Below are 22337 nucleotides of genomic sequence, written 5' to 3' on the forward strand. Positions count from 1 at the left end.
AGAAAGAAATTATTAAAGTACTTGATGCAGGTTTAATTTATCCAATCTCTGATAGCCCATGGGTAAGCCCAGTTCAATGCGTACCTAAGAAGGGTGGCATGACTGTCATCACAAATGAGAAAAATGAGCTTATTCCTACTAGGACTGTAACAGGATGGCATGTTTGTATTGATTATAGAAAATTAAATGACGCCACCAGAAAAGATCACTTTCCTTTACCTTTCATTGATCAAATGTTGGAAAGATTAGCCGGAAATAGTTACTATTGTTTTCTTGATGGTTTTTCCGGATATTTTCAAATTCCAATAGCACCCGAGGACCAAGAAAAAACCACATTCACGTGCCCTTATGGTACTTTTGCTTACAAACGCATGCCATTTGGACTTTGCAACGCCCCTGCAACCTTTCAAAGGTGCATGATGGCGATTTTTCATGACATGATAGAAGAATGCATGGAAGTTTTCATGGATGACTTTTCAGTCTTCGGTGATACTTTTGAAACATGTCTAGTTAATCTTGAACGAATGCTTATTAGATGGAACAATCAAATCTAGTACTTAATTGGGAGAAATACCATTTCATGGTTAAAGAAGGCATCGTTCTTGGTCATAAAATTTCAAAGGAAGGAATTGAAGTGGATAGAGCTAAAGTAGATGTAATTGCTAAACTTCCACATCCCACCAATGTTAGAGGAGTTAGGAGTTTTCTAGGGCATGCCGGTTTTTACCGACGTTTCATAAAAGATTTTTCTAAAATTGCCACTCCTATGAATAAACTCCTAGAAAAGGATGCTTCATTCATCTTTTTAGATGAATGCATCAAATCTTTTAATATTCTTAAAGAAAAACTCACTAATGCGCCGATCATGATAACTCCAAATTGGAATCTACCGTTTGAACTAATGTGCGATGCAAGTGATTTTGCAATGGGTACCGTTTTAGGACAAAGGATTGAAAAACGATTTCAACCTATTTATTATGCTAGTAAGACGTTACAAGGAGCACAAACGAATTACACAACTACTGAAAAAGAACTACTTGCTATTGTCTTTGCTTTTGACAAATTTCGTTCATATTTCGTTCTAGCTAAAACAGTGGTCTATACTGACCATTCTGCTCTTAGATACCTATTTTCAAAACAAGATGCCAAACCACGATTAATCCGTTGGATCTTACTCTTACAAGAGTTCGATATTGAAATCCGAGATAAAAAGGGAGTAGAAAATCTCGCCGCTGATCATCTTTCTCGTCTTGAAAATCCCGAATTAGAAGTTCTAAATGAATCGGCCATACAAGACAACTTTCCTGATAAATATCTATTGAAGATAGATTATAATGAAATTCCATGATTTGCAGACTATGCAAACTACTTAGTATGTGGATTCCTTGAAAAAGGATTATCGTACCAAAAATGAAAGAAATTCTTTAGTGATATAAAACACTATTTCTGGGAAGATCCACATTTGTTTAAAAGTTGTCCCGATGGAATAATATGCCGATGTGTATTCGGAGATGAAGCTAGTCAAATTTTAAACCATTGTCACACAGAACCAACAGGAGGGCATTATGGGCCTCAACTTACAGCAAGAAAAGTTTACGATGCTGGATTCTATTGGCCTACAATTTTCAAAAACGCACATCTTCTTTGCAAATCCTGTGATGCTTGTCAATGGGCCGGAAAAATAAGTCAACGTGATGAAATGCCACAAAATGTCATTCAAGTATGTGAAGTATTTGACATTTGGGGTATTGACTTTATGGGTCCATTTTCAAAATCTCATAATAATCTTTACATTCTCGTTGCCATTGATTATGTATCTAAATGGGCGGAAGCACAAGCTCTCCCGACTAACGATGCACGAGTTGTAGTCAACTTTTTAAAACGTCTTTTTGCTAGGTTTGGAACACCGAAAGCTTTAATAAGTGATCGGGGTACTCATTTTTGTAATAATCAACTTGAAAAAGTTCTCAAAAGATATGGAGTAACTCATAAAATCTCCACCGCTTATCATCCACAAACAAGTGGACAAGTTGAAAATACCAATCGAGCTTTAAAACGTATTCTAGAGAAAACTGTAGGATCAAATCCAAAGGAATGGTCCATGAAATTGGAGGATGCACTCTGGGCTTTTAGAACAGCCTACAAAACTCCAATTGGAACCATACCTTTTAAACTCGTTTACGGAAAAGCATGTCATCTTCTAGTAGAAATTGAACACAAAGCATTTTGGGCTTTGAAGACATGTAATCTTGATTTACATGAAGCCGGACGTCTACGATTAAGTCAGCTAAACGAATTAAAAGAATTAAGACATGAAGCATACGAAAATTCGTTAATCTATAAAGAAAGAACGAAGAAATGGCATGATAAAAGAATCAGAAGTTCAAAAGAATTTAAAGAAGGAGACAGAGTTCTTCTTTTCAATTCACGATTCAAGCTATTTCCTGGAAAATTGAAATCAAGATGGTCTGGACCATTCATAGTCAAAAGAGTTTTCCCATAAGGAACAATAGAGTTAATAAATTCAAATGGGATTGAATTTAAAGTTAATGGTCACAGAGTTAAACATTACATACATGATCCGATGGAAGTTGACAACGAAGTTAATCACAATTTCAACACCACAGCTAACTAAGTGTGGGGAGAATCAAATCTTTCTAGGGTAATATGTATTTCGGTCAGAGTTAGATATTCTGTTTTCATAGATATTCTGTTTTCATGTAGTTCTCGAGAATGGAATCCGAATGGTCTTTCCCTAGCAGATCCTAAAGAACTAGTCTTCTCTCCCCATTCCGAATTTTTATTTTTATTTAGGTTTTACGAGATGAAGACTTCCTGTGAACTAAACCATGGTCTAATGCTACACGCTTTGATCACTAAATGTAATAATGACACCCTTCCAAGTGAAATAGTATCATTAATCAGAGGTAAATTGGACGGAGTAAGAAAAGAATCCAGGAACGAAAATAATAAGTTACATTTTGGTAAAGGAAAATCAAAATCCGCAGCGAAAAGAAGAGCACGACACCTTGAAAGATGTCACAAATGCGAAAAATGGTCACACGAAGGAAAATACTCGACGAATCAGACATATTCCAATACCGAATTCGTTACTTTATGCAGAGATGGACCGTTCATATGTTTCGAAGAAAAAATGTTGAATGCTCGAGGTTACGCCTATGTAGCTATGGAAAACCAATTAGTCCGACTATCTTATGAGTGGGCTAAAGCAGGTCACTAAGAATTCTATTTCACAGGTAAGTATGTACAGTTTTTATTTTTATTTTTATTTTTATTATTTTTAACCTTTTGATAATAAACTCTAAATTGTTCGCTATAAAGTATTAAATTGGTATTCAATAAAATTAGGTTTTGTAACTGAAATTATTGATATCATACAAAAATTTATTACATCACTGCGAAATTTACCATTTATTCTTAAGGTATAAATATCTTTAATCAATCAACCCGAAATATTTCAGAAATTCGTCAGGAGTAAAACTAGGTAATATAGCCGAAATAACTTTACCGAAAAGAGGGGCGTATATTTTTGATAATATTTGATTGATTAAAAAGTGATAAAAGACCAAAAAGATTTTTAATTTTTAATTTTTACCATGTTTTTAAAATTAATATTTAAATATGAATTTATTATTGTAAACTTTTTAAAATCAATATATTTAAGTTTGTAAATATTTAAAAAATTAATATTTTTAATATAAGTTTGTATGTATAAAAACAAAAATATAATATAAGTTTGGTGTGAATTTTTAATAATAATATGAATTTTTAATTTTATGCATTTTAAATTTAAGTTTGGTGTGAATTTAAAAACAAAAATTTACTTTATTTCGTTAAGTTAAGAAAATTGATTTCTAAAAATTTGTCGTGAGTTGAAGACTAGGTCGTTAAACCGAAATTGCTCTACCCAAGGGAGGGACGAGAACTTTTATTATCATTATTTTTAATCTTATTGAATTAAAGTATGCTAAAAAAAAAAAGCCAATACGTTTGGAAACTTTGGTAAAATTTAATCATTTTTCTACGCTAATCACCCTCAATAATTTAAATTGTATTGATTTCTTGCAAATGAGGGCATTGCAAGATCTTAGGTGTGGGAAGGAGTTAAATTCTTTCGGATTTTTAAAATTTTTAGACTTATACACTTGGTTACCATTAGAAATACTAGTAACGCAGTAGTTGTATTAGAATCTAGTGCTCTCTGATAATAAAGAACAGCCCTAGTCTTATATACTGACTACCCAATTATAGTAAAATTTTTCAAAATTTTCAATTAAATGAATTCAAAATCATGTTTATACATATTTATGAATGATAAAACTAGGTGTTAACACCGAAATTATTGTTACCTCAGAAAGGACATAAATTGAGAAACAAACCAAAATGTTAGAATTCATTCAAAATGGAATAGAGGACAATAAAAAGACAAAGAAAGGAAAATAAAAGCCAAGTGTGGGAAAAATTTACCAAGTTATTTAAAACATATATCACATACTTTTTGTAACAAATAATTGAAAATACTTTTGCTTTGGACTAAAATAATCAGTTTTACCCGATTTACTGTAATTTATTTGAAAGAAAGATAGATCTACACGATGAATCAATTCCATCGTTAAAAGGAAGTAAAGTCTTCCGAAAAAGACACGTGCTTCTTGATTTAGGTCATGAAGTTGTCGTCCAGACCAGCTGTAGGTTGATGAAAAATCTAGAAAAGTCATCACTAAAATCAGCAAGAAATCCACGGACCTCAGCATCAAACATGATCGAAAAGTGGTCAGACTTATCCTAACCATGAGAGGATCTGTCTTGTAAAATGGGGAGGACGCCGTGCAAATTAGCTGGATAAGACTAATGAATCAGATCCCCAGAAAGGATAATCTCCTTAAAAGATCAAAAATCAGCTTTTAAGACTGATATTACTCAATCCTTGAGATTGACCTTAAAGATTGAGAATTACAAACTCATGGAATTCGATGATATCTAAACTCGAGCTTGAACGAGAAAATATTTTGATCTAATTACAAACCGATTTGTTTTCTGAAAACCTATTTTTAATGCGTTCATTACTGAAATGTCCCGTTCTTATTGATTAAAAACGTTCCATATTAATTGATTTCGTTGCGAGGTTTTGACCTCTATATGAGACGTTTTTCAAAGACTGCATTCATTTTTAAAACAAACCATAACCTTTATTTCATAAATAAAGGTTTAAAAAGCTTTACGTAGATTATCAAATAATGATAATCTAAAATATCCTGTTTACACACGACCATTACATAATGGTTTACAATACAAATATGTTACATCGAAATCAGTTTCTTGAATGCAGTTTTTACACAATATCATACAAACATGGACTCCAAATCTTGTCCTTATTTTAGTATGCAACAGCGGAAGCTCTTAATATTCACCTGAGAATAAACATGCTTTAAACGTCAACAAAAATTTTGGTGAGTTATAGGTTTAACCTATATATATCAAATCGTAACAATAGACCACAAGATTTCATATTTCAATACACATCCCATACATAGAGATAAAAAACATTCATATGGTGAACACCTGGTAACCGACATTAATAAGATGCATATATAAGAATATCCTCATCATTCCGGGACACCCTTCGGATATGATATAAATTTCGAAGTACTAAAGCATCCAGTACTTTGGATGGGGTTTGTTAGGCCCTATAGATCTATCTTTAGGATTCGAGTCAATTAGGGTGTCTGTTCCCTAATTCTTAGATTACCAGACTTAATAAAAAGGGGCATATTCGATTTCGATAATTCAACCATAGAATGTAGTTTCACGTACTTGTGTCTACTTTGTAAATCATTTATAAAACCTGCATGTATTCTCATCCCAAAAATATTAGATTTTAAAAGTGGGACTATAACTCACTTTCACAGATTTTTACTTCGTCGGGAAGTAAGACTTGGCCACTGGTTGATTCACGAACCTATAACAATATATACATATATATCAAAGTATGTTCAAAATATATTTACAACACTTTTAATATATTTTGATGTTTTAAGTTTATTAAGTCAGCTGTCCTCGTTAGTAACCTACAACTAGTTGTCCACAGTTAGATGTACAGAAATAAATTGATAAATATTATCTTGAATCAATCCACGACCCAGTGTATACGTATCTCAGTATTGATCACAACTCAAACTATATATATTTTGGAATCAACCTCAACCCTGTATAGCTAACTCCAACATTCACATATAGAGTGTCTATGGTTGTTCCGAAATATATATAGATGTGTCGACATGATAGGTCAAAACATTGTATACGTGTCTATGGTATCTCAAGATTACATAATATACAATACAAGTTGATTAAGTTATGGTTGGAATAGATTTGTTACCAATTTTCACGTAGCTAAAATGAGAAAAATTATCCAATCTTGTTTTACCCACATCTTCTTCATTTTAAATCCGTTTTGAGTGAATCAAATTGCTATGGTTTCATATTGAACTCTATTTTATGAATCTAAACAGAAAAGTATAGGTTTATAGTCAGAAAAATAAGTTACAAGTCGTTTTTGTAAAGGTAGTCATTTCAGTCGAAAGAACGACGTCTAGATGACCATTTTAGAAAACATACTTCCACTTTGAGTTTAACCATAATTTTTGGATATAGTTTCATGTTCATAATAAAAATCATTTTCTCAGAATAACAACTTTTAAATCAAAGTTTATCATAGTTTTTAGTTAACTAACCCAAAACAGCCCGCGGTGTTATTACGACGGCGTAAATCCGGTTTTACGGTGTTTTTCGTGTTTCCAGGTTTTAAATCATTAAGTTAGCATATCATATAGATATAGAACATGTGTTTAGTTGATTTTAAAAGTCAAGTTAGAAGGATTAACTTTTGTTTGCGAACAAGTTTAGAATTAACTAAACTATGTTCTAGTGATTACAAGTTTAAACCTTCGAATAAGATAGCTTTATATGTATGAATCGAATGATGTTATGAACATCATTACTACCTTAATTTCCTTGGATAAACCTACTGGAAAAGAGAAAAATGGATCTAGCTTCAATGGATCCTTGGATGGCTCGAAGTTCTTGAAGCAGAATCATGACACGAAAACAAGTTCAAGTAAGATCATCACTTGAAATAAGATTGTTATAGTTATAGAAATTGAACCAAAGTTTGAATATGATTATTACCTTGTATTAGAATGATAACCTACTGTAAGAAACAAAGATTTCTTGAGGTTGGATGATCACCTTACAAGATTGGAAGTGAGCTAGCAAACTTGAAAGTATTCTTGATTTTATGAAACTAGAACTTTTGGAATTTATGAAGAACACTTAGAACTTGAAGATAGAACTTGAGAGAGATCAATTAGATGAAGAAAATTGAAGAATGAAAGTGTTTGTAGGTGTTTTTGGTAGTTGGTGTATGGATTAGATATAAAGGATATGTAATTTTGTTTTCATGTAAATAAGTCATGAATGATTACTCATATTTTTGTAATTTTATGAGATATTTCATGCTAGTTGCCAAATGATGGTTCCCACATGTGTTAGGTGACTCACATGGGCTGCTAAGAGCTGATCATTGGAGTGTATATACCAATAGTACATACATCTAAAAGCTGTGTATTGTACGAGTACGAATACGGGTGCATACGAGTAGAATTGTTGATGAAACTGAACGAGGATGTAATTGTAAGCATTTTTGTTAAGTAGAAGTATTTTGATAAGTGTCTTGAAGTCTTTCAAAAGTGTATGAATACATATTAAAACACTACATGTATATACATTTTAACTGAGTCGTTAAGTCATCGTTAGTCGTTACATGTAAATGTTGTTTTGAAACCTTTAGGTTAACGATCTTGTTAAATGTTGTTAACCCAATGTTTATAATATGAAAAGAGATTTTAAATTATTATATTATCATGATATTATGATGTAAAAATATCTCTTAATATGATATATATACATTAAATGTCGTTACAACGATAATCGTTACATATATGTCTCGTTTCAAAATCATTAAGTTAGTAGTCTTGTTTTTACATATGTAGTTCATTGTTAATATACTTAATGATATGTTTACTTATCATAATATCATGTTAACTATATATATAACCATATATATGTCATCATATAGTTTTTACAAGTTTTAACGTTCGTGAATCACCGGTCAACTTGGGTAGTCAATTGTCTATATGAAACCTATTTCAATTAATCAAGTCTTAACAAGTTTGATTACTTAATATGTTGGAAACATTTAATCATGTAAATATCAATCTCAATTAATATATATAAACATGGAAAAGTTCGGGTCACTACAGTACCTACCCGTTAAATAAATTTCGTCCCGAAATTTTAAGCTGTTGAAGGTGTTGACGAATCTTCTGGAAAGAGATGCGGGTATTTCTTCTTCATCTGATCTTCATGCTCCCAGGTGAACTCGGGTCCTCTACGAGCATTCCATCGAACCTTAACAATTGGTATCTTGTTTTGCTTAAGTCTTTTAACCTCACGATCCATTATTTCGACGGGTTCTTCGATGAATTGAAGTTTTTCGTTGATTTGGATTTCATCTAACGGAATAGTGAGATCTTCTTTAGCAAAACATTTCTTTAAATTCGAGACGTGGAAAGTGTTATGTACAGCTGCGAGTTGTTGAGGTAACTCTAGTCGGTAAGCTACTGGTCCGATACGATCAATAATCTTGAATGGTCCAATATACCTTGGATTTAATTTCCCTCGTTTACCAAATCGAACAACGCCTTTCCAAGGTGCAACTTTAAGCATGACCATCTCTCCAATTTCAAATTCTATATCTTTTCTTTTAATGTCAGCGTAGCTCTTTTGTCGACTTTGGGCAGTTTTCAACCGTTGTTGAATTTGGATGATCTTCTCGGTAGTTTCTTGTATAATCTCCGGACCCGTAATCTGTCTATCCCCCACTTCACTCCAACAAATCGGAGACCTGTACTTTCTACCATAAAGTGATTCAAACGGCGCCATCTCAATGCTTGAATGGTAGCTGTTGTTGTAGGAAAATTCTGCTAACGGTAGATGTCGATCCCAACTGTTTCCGAAATCAATAACACATGCTCGTAGCATGTCTTCAAGCGTTTGTATCGTCCTTTCGCTCTGCCCATCAGTTTGTGGATGATAGGCAGTACTCATGTCTAGACGAGTTCCTAATGCTTGCTGTAATGTCTGTCAGAATCTTGAAATAAATCTGCCATCCCTATCAGAGATAATAGAGATTGGTATTCCATGTCTGGAGATGACTTCCTTCAAATACAGTCGTGCTAACTTCTCCATCTTGTCATCTTCTCTTATTGGCAAGAAGTGTGCTGATTTGGTGAGACGGTCAACTATTACCCAAATAGTATCAAAACCACTTGCAGTCCTTGGCAATTTAGTGATGAAATCCATGGTAATGTTTTCCCATTTCCATTCCGGGATTTCGGGTTGTTGAAGTAGACCTGATGGTTTCTGATGCTCAGCTTTGACCTTAGAACACGTCAAACATTCTCCTACATATTTAGCAACATCGGCTTTCATACCCGGCCACCAAAAATGTTTCTTGAGATCCTTGTACATCTTCCCCGTTCCAGGATGTATTGAGTATCTGGTTTTATGAGCTTCTCTAAGTACCATTTCTCTCATATCTCCAAATTTTGGTACCCAAATCCTTTCAGCCCTATACCGGGTTCCGTCTTCCCGAATATTAAGATGCTTCTCTGATCCTTTGGGTATTTCATCCTTTAAATTTCCCTCTTTTAAAACTCCTTGTTGCGCCTCCTTTATTTGAGTAGTAATGTTATTATGAATCATTATATTCATAGATTTTACTCGAATGGGTTCTCTGTCCTTCCTGCTCAAGGCATCGGCTACCACATTTGCCTTCCCCGGGTGGTAACGAATCTCAAAGTAGTAATCATTCAATAATTCAATCCACCTACGCTGCCTCATGTTCAGTTGTTTCTGATTAAATATGTGTTGAAGACTTTTGTGGTCAGTATATATAATACTTTTGACCCCATATAAGTAGTGCCTCCAAGTCTTTAATGCAAAAACAACCGCGCCTAATTCCAAATCATGCGTCGTATAATTTTGTTCGTGAATCTTCAATTGTCTAGACGCATAAGCAATCACCTTCGTTCGTTGCATTAATACACAACAGAGACCTTGCTTTGATGCGTCACAATAAATCACAAAATCATCATTCCCTTCAGGCAATGACAATATAGGTGCCGTAGTTAGCTTTTTCTTCAATAACTGAAACGCTTTCTCTTGTTCATCATTCCATTCAAATTTCTTCCCTTTATGCATTAATGCAGTCAAGGGTTTTGCTATTCTGGAAAAGTCTTGGATGAACCTTCTGTAGTAACCAGCTAGTCCTAAAAACTGGCGTATGTGTTTCGGAGTTTTCGGGGTTTCCCACTTTTCAACAGTTTCTATCTTTGCCGGATCCACCTTAATACCTTCTTTGTTCACTATGTGACCGAGGAATTGAACTTCTTCCAACCAAAATGCACACTTTGAAAACTTAGCGTACAATTCTTCTTTCATCAATACTTCTAACACCTTTCTCAAATGTTCACTGTGTTCTTGGTCATTCTTTGAGTAAATAAGTATGTCATCAATGAAAACAATGACAAACTTGTCAAGGTATGGTCTACACACTCGGTTCATAAGGTCCATGAACACAGCTGGTGCATTAGTTAAACCAAACGGCATGACCATAAACTCGTAATGACCGTAACGTGTTCTGAAAGCAGTCTTTGGAATATCATCTTCTTTCACCCGCATTTGATGATACCCGGAACGTAAGTCAATCTTTGAATAAACAGACGAGCCTTGTAGTTGATCAAATAAGTCGTCGATTCTCGGTAGTGGGTAGCGGTTCTTGATGGTAAGTTTGTTCAACTCTCGGTAGTCGATACACAACCTGAATGTACCATCTTTTTTCTTGACAAACAAAACAGGAGCTCCCCACGGTGATGTGCTTGGTCGAATGAAACCACGCTCTAAAAGTTCTTGTAATTGGCTTTGCAGTTCTTTCATCTCGCTGGGTGCGAGTCTGTAAGGAGCACGAGCTATTGGTGCAGCTCCTGGTACAAGATCTATTTGAAATTCAACGGATCGATGTGGGGGTAATCCCGGTAATTCTTTCGGAAATACATCGGGAAATTCTTTTGCAATGGGAACATCATTGATGCTCTTTTCTTCAGTTTGTACTTTCTCGACGTGTGCTAGAACAGCATAGCAACCTTTTCTTATTAGTTTTTGTGCCTTCAAATTACTAATAAGATGTAGCTTCGTGTTGCCCTTTTCTCCGTACACCATTAAGGGTTTTCCTTTTTCTCGTATAATGCGATTTGCATTTTTGTAACAAACGATCTCCGCTTTCACTTCTTTCAACCAGTCCATACCGATTATCACATCAAAACTCCCTAACTCTACTGGTATCAAATCAATCTTAAATGTTTCGCTAACCAGTTTAATTTCTCGATTCCGACATATATTATCTGCTGAAATTAATTTACCATTTGCTAATTCGAGTAAAAATTTACTATCCAAAGGCGTCAATGGACAACTTAATTTTGCACAAAAATCTCTACTCATATAGCTTCTATCCGCACCCGAATCAAATAAAACGTAAGCAGATTTATTGTCAATAAGAAACGTACCCGTAACAAGCTCCGGGTCTTCCTGTGCCTCTACCGCATTAATATTGAAAACTCTTCCACGGCCTTGTCCATTCGTGTTCTCCTGGTTCGGGCAATTTCTAATAATGTGGCCTGGTTTTCCACATTTATAACAAACTACATTGGCATAACTTGCTCCGACACTACTTGCTCTGCCATTACTCGTTCCGACACCATTTGTTCCTTTCGTTCTATTAACCCCTGGTCCGTAGACCTCACACTTCGCCGCGCTATGACCATTTCTTTTACACTTGTTGCAAAATTTGGTGCAGAACCCCGAGTGATTCTTTTCACACCTTTGGCATAGCTGCTTCTGATTGTTGTTGTTGTTGCGGTTATTATTGTTGTTGGGATGATTATTGTAGTTGCTGTTGTTGTTGTTGTTGTTGTTGGGCCGTTTGTTGTAGTTGCGATTGATGTTGCGATTGTTGGGATAATTGTTGCGATTATTGTTGTAATTGCTGTTGTTGTTGTATTGGTGATTCTTATCACCGTTTTCCTCCCACTTTCTTTTGACTTGCTTCACATTGGCCTCTTCAGCAGTCTGTTCTTTAATTCTTTCTTCAATCTGGTTCACTAGTTTGTGAGCCATTCTACATGCCTGTTGTATGGAGGCGGGCTCGTGTGAACTTATATCTTCTTGGATTCTTTCCGGTAATCCTTTCACAAACGCGTCGATCTTCTCTTCCTCATCTTCGAATGCTCCCGGACACAATAGGCACAATTCTGTGAATCGTCTTTCGTACGTGGTAATATCAAATCCTTGGGTTCGTAACCCTCTAAGTTCTGTCTTGAGCTTATTGACCTCGGTTCTGGGACGGTACTTCTCGTTCATCAAGTGCTTGAATGCTGACCACGGTAGTGCGTATGCATCGTCTTGTCCCACTTGCTCTAGATAGGTATTCCACCATGTTAACGCAGAACCTGTGAAGGTATGCGTAGCGTACTTTACTTTGTCCTCTTCAGTACACTTACTTATGGCAAACACCGATTCGACCTTCTCGGTCCACCGTTTCAATCCGATCAGTCCTTCGGTTCCATCAAATTCCAAAGGTTTGCAGGCAGTGAATTCTTTGTAGGTGCATCCTACACGATTTCCTGTACTGCTAGATCCAAGGTTATTGTTGGTATGTAGCGCAGCCTGTACTGCGGCTATGTTTGAAGCTAGAAAAGTACGGAATTCCTCTTCATTCATATTCACGGTGTGTCGAGTAGTCGGTGCCATTTCCTTCAAAATAGTTAAATGGAACATGTTAATCATACAGAATATTAAGAGTAGTTAATAGTATTTCGTAGCATAATATGAACTCATTTATAAAAGCTTTTTCTTCATATTAGCGTTTTATAAGTTTAAATTCGGGTAGTACCTACCCGTTAAGTTCATACTTAGTAGCTAATATACAATTCAACTACTACAATTCTATATGAAAAACTGATTATAATAATATTTCGCGTTCAAACTTTTATACAATATTTTACAAACTTACAATACCGCTTATTTTACATAAAGCATGAAATATAGCACACAATAACTTTGATACAAGATAGTTGTGAAGATAATTCTAGCTAGTACACAAGTCGTTCAGCAAAGGCAATAAAGACACGTAATTCATACGTCCAGAAACAAGTCATGCATTCTGATTTTACTAGGACTACTTCCCATCCTTGGTCTTGTGCAACATAACCGTTATGGCCATTGATAAGACAGCGTGTTGTAACGTCATCAAAGGGACGAGGGTTACGTAATGTCCAACAGTCCCGTAATAATCTAAAAACCTCATTTCTTACCCCAATTACCGACTCCGTCACTTGTGGAAACGTTTTGTTTAATAGTTGTAGCCCGATGTTCTTGTTCTCACTTTGGTGAGAAGCGAACATTACTAATCCGTAAGCATAACATGCTTCTTTATGTTGCATGTTAGCCGCTTTTTCTAAATCACGAAGTCCAATATTCGGATATATTGAGTCAAAATAATTTCTTAACCCGTTGCGTAAAATAGCATTTGGGTTCCCCGCAATATATGCGTCAAAGTAAACACATCGTAACTTATGAGTTTCCCAATGTGATATCCCCCATCTTTCAAACGAAAGTCTCTTATAAACCAAGACATTCTTGGAAAGTTCTTCGAATGTCTTACAAACTGATCTCGCCTTAAATAGTTGTGCCGAAGAATTCTGGCCGACTCTAGACAAGATTTCATCAATCATGTCTCCGGGTAGGTCTCTTAAAATATTGGGTTGTCTATCCATTTTGTGTTTTTAAACTGTAAAATAGACAAGAGTTAGATTCATAAAAAAATACTTATTAATACAAGCAATTTTTACATATATCATAAAGCATAAGAACACTATATTACATATATTACACCACACGAATACAACTATCTTATTCTGACTCGCTCGTTTCTTCTTCTTCGGTTTTGGTTCGTTTTGCCAAGTTTCTAGGGATATATGATGTTCCCCTAATACGAGCCGTCGTTGTCCACATTGGTTTAGAAAAACCTGGTGGTTTAGAGGTTCCCGGGTCATTGTTACAACTTAAGGACTTCGGGGGTTGACGATACATATAAAGTTCATCGGGGTTGGAATTAGATTTCTCTATTTTTATGCCCTTTCCCTTATTATTTTCTTTTGCCTTTTTAAATTCAGTTGGGGTAATTTCTATAACATCATCGGAATTCTCGTCGGAATCCGATTCATCGGAGAATTGGTAATCCTCCCAATATTTTGCTTCCTTGGCGGAAACACCATTGACCATAATTAACCTTGGTCGGTTGGTTGAGGATTCTCTTTTACTTAACCGTTTTATTATTTCCCCCACCGGTTCTATTTCTTCATCCGGTTCCGATTCTTCTTCCGGTTCCGACTCTTCTTCCGGTTCCGACTCTTCTTCCGGTTCCTCTTCGGGAACTTGTGAATCAGTCCACGAATCATTCCAATTTACATTTGACTCTTCATTATTATTAGGTGAGTCAATGGGACTTGTTCTAGAGGTAGACATCTATCACATAATATCAAACGCGTTAAGAGATTAATATATCACATAATATTCACATGTTAAAAATATATAGTTTCCAACAAAATTTGTTAAGCAATCATTTTTCAAGTAAACACGGTCGAAGTCCAGACTCACTAATGCATCCTAACAAACTCGATAAGACACACTAATGAAAAATTCTGGTTCTCTAAGACCAACGCTCGGATACCAACTGAAATGTCCCGTTCTTATTGATTAAAAACGTTCCATATTAATTGATTTCGTTGCGAGGTTTTGACCTCTATATGAGACGTTTTTCAAAGACTGCATTCATTTTTAAAACAAACCATAACCTTTATTTCATAAATAAAGGTTTAAAAAGCTTTACGTAGATTATCAAATAATGATAATCTAAAATATCCTGTTTACACACGACCATTACATAATGGTTTACAATACAAATATGTTACATCGAAATCAGTTTCTTGAATGCAGTTTTTACACAATATCATACAAACATGGACTCCAAATCTTGTCCTTATTTTAGTATGCAACAGCGGAAGCTCTTAATATTCACCTGAGAATAAACATGCTTTAAACGTCAACAAAAATGTTGGTGAGTTATAGGTTTAACCTATATATATCAAATCGTAACAATAGACCACAAGATTTCATATTTCAATACACATCCCATACATAGAGATAAAAATCATTCATATGGTGAACACCTGGTAACCGACATTAACAAGATGCATATATAAGAATATCCCCATCATTCCGGGACACCCTTCGGATATGATATAAATTTCGAAGTACTAAAGCATCCGGTACTTTGAATGGGGTTTGTTAGGCCCTATAGATCTATCTTTAGGATTCGCGTCAATTAGGGTGTCTGTTCCCTAATTCTTAGATTACCAGACTTAATAAAAAGGGGCATATTCGATTTCGATAATTCAACCATAGAATGTAGTTTCACGTACTTGTGTCTACTTTGTAAATCATTTATAAAACCTGCATGTATTCTCATCCCAAAAATATTAGATTTTAAAAGTGGGACTATAACTCACTTTCACAGATTTTTACTTCGTCGGGAAGTAAGACTTGGCCACTGGTTGATTCACGAACCTATAACAATATATACATATATATCAAAGTATGTTCAAAATATATTTACAACACTTTTAATATATTTTGATGTTTTAAGTTTATTAAGTCAGTTGTCCTCGTTAGTAACCTACAACTAGTTGTCCACAGTTAGATGTACAGAAATAAATCGATAAATATTATCTTGAATCAATCCACGACCCAGTGTATACGTATCTCAGTATTGATCACAACTCAAACTATATATATTTTGGAATCAACCTCAACCCTGTATAGCTAACTCCAACATTCACATATAGAGTGTCTATGGTTGTTCCGAAATATATATAGATGTGTCGACATGATAGGTCGAAACATTGTATACGTGTCTATGGTATCTCAAGATTACATAATATACAATACAAGTTGATTAAGTTATGGTTGGAATAGATTTGTTACCAATTTTCACGTAGCTAAAATGAGAAAAATTATCCAATCTTGTTTTACCCACATCTTCTTCATTTTAAATCCGTTTTGAGTGAATCAAATTGCTATGGTTTCATATTGAACTCTATTTTATGAATCTAAACAGAAAAGTATAGGTTTATAGTCGGAAAAATAAGTTACAAGTCGTTTTTTTAAAGGTAGTCATTTCAGTCGAAAGAACGACGTCTAGATGACCATTTTAGAAAACATACTTCCACTTTGAGTTTAACCATAATTTTTGGATATAGTTTCATGTTCATAATAAAAATCATTTTCTCAGAATAACAACTTTTAAATCAAAGTTTATCATAGTTTTTAGTTAACTAACCCAAAACAGCCCGCGGTGTTACTACGACGGCGTAAATCCGGTTTTACGGTGTTTTTCGTGTTTCCAGGTTTTAAATCATTAAGTTAGCATATCATATAGATATAGAACATGTGTTTAGTTGATTTTAAAAGTCAAGTTAGAAGGATTAACTTTTGTTTGCGAACAAGTTTAGAATTAACTAAACTATGTTCTAGTGATTACAAGTTTAAACCTTCGAATAAGATAGCTTTATATGTATGAATCGAATGATGTTATGAACATCATTACTACCTTAATTTCCTTGGATAAACCTACTGGAAAAGTGAAAAATGGATCTAGCTTCAATGGATCCTTGGATGGCTCGAAGTTCTTGAAGCAGAATCATGACACGAAAACAAGTTCAAGTAAGATCATCACTTGAAATAAGATTGTTATAGTTATAGAAATTGAACCAAAGTTTGAATATGATTATTACCTTGTATTAGAATGATAACCTACTGTAAGAAACAAAGATTTCTTGAGGTTGGATGATCACCTTACAAGATTGGAAGTGAGCTAGCAAACTTGAAAGTATTCTTGATTTTATGAAACTAGAACTTTTGGAATTTATGAAGAACACTTAGAACTTGAAGATAGAACTTGAGAGAGATCAATTAGATGAAGAAAATTGAAGAATGAAAGTGTTTGTAGGTGTTTTTGGTCGTTGGTGTATGGATTAGATATAAAGGATATGTAATTTTGTTTTCATGTAAATAAGTCATGAATGATTACTCATATTTTTGTAATTTTATGAGATATTTCATGCTAGTTGCCAAATGATGGTTCCCACATGTGTTAGGTGACTCACATGGGCTGCTAAGAGCTGATAATTGGAGTGTATATACCAATAGTACATACATCTAAAAGCTGTGTATTGTACGAGTACGAATACGGGTGCATACGAGTAGAATTGTTGATGAAACTGAACGAGGATGTAATTGTAAGCATTTTTGTTAAGTAGAAGTATTTTGATAAGTGTCTTGAAGTCTTTCAAAAGTGTATGAATACATATTAAAACACTACATGTATATACATTTTAACTGAGTCGTTAAGTCATCGTTAGTCGTTACATGTAAATGTTGTTTTGAAACCTTTAGGTTAACGATCTTGTTAAATGTTGTTAACCCAATGTTTATAATATCAAAAGAGATTTTAAATTATTATATTATCATGATATTATGATGTACAAATATCTATTAATATGATATATATACATTAAATGTCGTTACAACGATAATCGTTACATATATGTCTCGTTTCAAAATCATTAAGTTAGTAGTCTTGTTTTTACATATGTAGTTCATTGTTAATATACTTAATGATATGTTTACTTATCATAATATCATGTTAACTATATATATAACCATATATATGTCATCATATAGTTTTTACAAGTTTTAACGTTCGTGAATCACCGGTCAACTTGGGTAGTCAATTGTCTATATGAAACCTATTTCAATTAATCAAGTCTTAACAAGTTTGATTTCTTAATATGTTGGAAACATTTAATCATGTAAATATCAATCTCAATTAATATATATAAACATGGAAAAGTTCGGGTCACTACAATTACCATTGAACGTAAAATCCTAGGAATTCACCTGGAATTCATTAGGTCACCTGAACCAAATAGGGTGTCAACCGTAAGAACGGTGGTTGCATAGTATGGTCGAAGATAGGACCTTATGCCAGACCGAAAAATTATAAGGGTGAGCTTTACTATTGCTCCTACCAAGGATAGTAATTGTGTGATGACCCGGGAATTTCCGACCAAATTTAAACTTTAATCTTTATATGATTTCGACACGATAAGCAAAGTTTGTTATGTTAAGTCTTAAAATTTTGAACTTTGTCCATGTATCCATTTTAACCTTCGACCAGTTCCGACGATTCACGAACAACTATTTGTAAATAGATACATATATATTTTATATGTACAGATAAGTATATATTTGAAGTATAATTTAAAATATTACATACTTTAATTAACTATGTAAAATAAAAATGAAATATGATAATATGATAATTATTATTATTTTTATATCATCAATATTATTATTATTATTATTATTATTATTATTATTATTATTATTATTATTATTATTAATATTATTATTATTATTAGTATTATTAATTTATTTACTAATTATTGTTAGTTATTAAATATAAAATATGAAGGCAGATGGGTACAAATTCTGTTTTAGAGCACTATCACTTTATTTTATTCTTGTCAATTTTGTCTACTCATGAATGAACTCTGGTCGACTTAAACTAAACAAATTGATCAATTATCATCACAATTTTGTTACATATCATCAATCAAGTTTTATTATTATACTATATTAATTATTACTATACTATATTAATTATTACCATTATTGCATTTTGAGAATCAAATTGGACATGTTTGTTAGCTGTTGCAATCATCAGACAACAATTGAAATTATTTCACAAGATTCAAAACTTTGTACTATATTTGTTTTCTGTCATTCCACTATCTATTTACATCTACACTATCTTTTTACATCTCATAGATAGATATAGATGATACTTAAATATACAATGCATATAACTAAAATATCACCTTTATCTCTCCTCTCAAACCACATCGTTCTATATCTTTCTTTCTTCCTCTTTGATCATCAATTTCACGACTACCTTTGAAACCACACCACCATCAATCACCACTTGATACCCATTTGTTTATGTCTCGGCTAAGAACAACCATTAGAACCACCACTTAGAAATCCAATTGTTGATTTCTTTAAACAACCATTCACACACCAACAAGTTATTAAACTTCTCCTACTTGTCTTTCTTAAATTGTTTGCTCGGTTAACAACACAAAATTACTAAACCCATTCACTGCTGCAAACTATATTTCTGACCTCAATCCACCTTTCCTTGTGTAGTTAGCCGTAAATCATCACCAACTAAAACCATCTTTACGTTTATGCAAACCACTTAGCCATCACTATTTTTGATCACCCAAACCGCCACCCATTTGCAAGTGGTTAATGTTGCTACTGCTCGACTACTTACAACCGCTATTAGTTTCGGTTAGAACCAACCCGAAACCCACTTGTTTTCTTGTACGCTATTGCTACTATTCTTTCGGTTATGATCATGAACCTTACACCACCAATACTTGTTACTATATTTTTTTACTCGATCACCATCTTCCACGACTACCCCATCATTTTTCTTCCTGTCGTTAATCCCTCAAACCGTCACCATGTCGTCTTCAAATCATCTTTCACTACCATGATGAACCGTCACTTTCACTACCTTGATTATCATCATGAAACCACCACCTTTATATATGTTTTTCTCGTATTGTTGTACCATCGAAAACCATCACCTCACCACCACATCACATCATGAAAACTATCACCACCACTCTCCAAACTGTGAACCAGGCTGCTGTTGTATGTACAACGATCACCCACCATTGTTGTAGTAATGTTACTGCTGTACGCTTTATATTTATATGATAAACATTGAGGCACGAGAGTGATGAATTGGATTCTTTGACGTGTTCCTTTTTCTTTTGACCCACGCACGTACGGGTATATATATAAATTTTAGGAATACATGTGGGGGCAATGATAGACTTTATGGCAGACAAGTTTGGTAACAAATTGGATTATATTAATGGGATTTGTTTATTGGAGTGTTCAAAGAATTTGGTACGTACCACATTTAATTTTTTTTTATAAACCGTCCCACTATGATAACATGGGACCGAAAGTTACCATGCTGGAATGTAGATATAGAATATTACGGGGTATTAATTATAGAATGTGGATCAAAGTTGTTAATTGCCGACAATGGAACTAATATCTAGATCGTGCCAATTTTTTTTTTATTTGAGGAAGCTTACAAAATATCGAACCCCACATCCAACTCACTACATGGTTTGTCGTTCAAATGATAAAGAATCCAAGGAAAATGAATTTTATTTTTGCTTAGCAACTTGGGCTTATTAAAAAGTTATATGGGCTTCGAAACATTTAAGGTTGGGCTGTGCTAAGTTGCTGTTAATTGGCCTGCCTTATTTTTGGCTGCAATATGTTATACGGTTCCTGCAATATGCTATACGGTTCCTGTGTTACGAATGAATATGAGTTACGGGTTAAATAAAAATTGAGATAGGAACTAGAACAGAAAGGATAAGTAGCGCAGATGGTTAAAGGGTGGTGTCGGGATGCGAGAGGTCGCGGGTTCAAGTTCCGGCAATGGCATTTTTTTAGAGCCTTTTCTTTGGGAGGTAGCTACTACTACTACTACTACTACTACTACTATTATTATTATTATTATTATTATTATTATTATTATTATTATTATTATTATTATTATTATTATTATTATTATTATTATTATTATCAACGTTATTATAATTATTGTTACTAGTGTTATTATTATTAGTAATACTAGTATTAATATTATAATTATTAGTATTATCATTTTTAAAAGTATTATTTTTAACAAAAGTATTTTTATTAAAATTATCATCCTCATTATTATTATAGGTATTATTATTATCACTACAAACATAATAAGATTATTATATGAATATTACATATAGCAAATTACTAATTTTTGATATAATATCAACTACAAATATATATATATATATATATATATATATATATATATATATATATATATATATATATATATATATATATATATATATATATATATATATATATATTGTAATATAACTATATGTAAGAATATTGATTATTTACAAAATAACTATATATAAAATATAACTGAAGATATAAAATATAAATAAAGTATATATTTATATAACTACAACACTTAATATATAAATATTATGTAGGAGGAATTATGTGAATATATGTGTTAATATATATACTTGATATAGGTTCGTGAATCCGAGGCCAACCCTAAATTTGTTCAATGACGTCATATGTATTTTTACTACAAAATACAGTATGGTGAGTTTCATTTGCTCCCTTTTTAAATGTTTTTGCAATATATATTTTTGGGACTGAGAATACATGCGCTGCTTTTATAAATGTTTTACGAAATAGACACAAGTGAGTAAAACTACATTCTATGGCTGGATTATTAAACCGAATATGCCCCTTTTTAGTCTGGTAATCTAAGAATTAGGGAACAGATACCCTAATTGACGCGAATCCTAAAGTTAGATCTATCGGGCCCAACAAGCCCCATCCAAAGTACCGGATGCTTTAGTACTTCGAAATTTATATCATGTCCGAAGGAGGATCCCGGAATGATGGGGATATTCTTATATGCATATTGTGAATGTCGGTTACCAGGTGTTCAATCCATATGAATGATATTTTGTCTCTATGTATGGGACGTATGTTTATGAGAAATGGAAATATGAAATCTTGTGGTCTATTAAAAATTATGAAATGATTATTTATGTTAAACTAATGAACTCACCAACCTTTTGGTTGACACTTTAAAGCATGTTTATTCTCAGGTATGAAAGAAATATTCCGCTGTGCATTTTCTCATCTTAGAGATATTACTTGGAGTCATTCATGACATATTTCAAAAGACGTTGCATTTGAGTCGTTGAGTTAATCAAGATTATTATTAAGTTAATGATAGTTAGATATATTATGAAATGTTATGCATGCCGTCAACTTTCGATGTATTGAAAGATTGTCTTTTCAAAAACGAATGCAATGTTTGTAAAATGTATCATATAGAGGTCAAG

The sequence above is a fragment of the Rutidosis leptorrhynchoides genome, chromosome 7 (genome assembly GCF_046630445.1).
Source record: "Rutidosis leptorrhynchoides isolate AG116_Rl617_1_P2 chromosome 7, CSIRO_AGI_Rlap_v1, whole genome shotgun sequence".
Classification (NCBI taxonomy): Eukaryota; Viridiplantae; Streptophyta; class Magnoliopsida; order Asterales; family Asteraceae; genus Rutidosis; species Rutidosis leptorrhynchoides.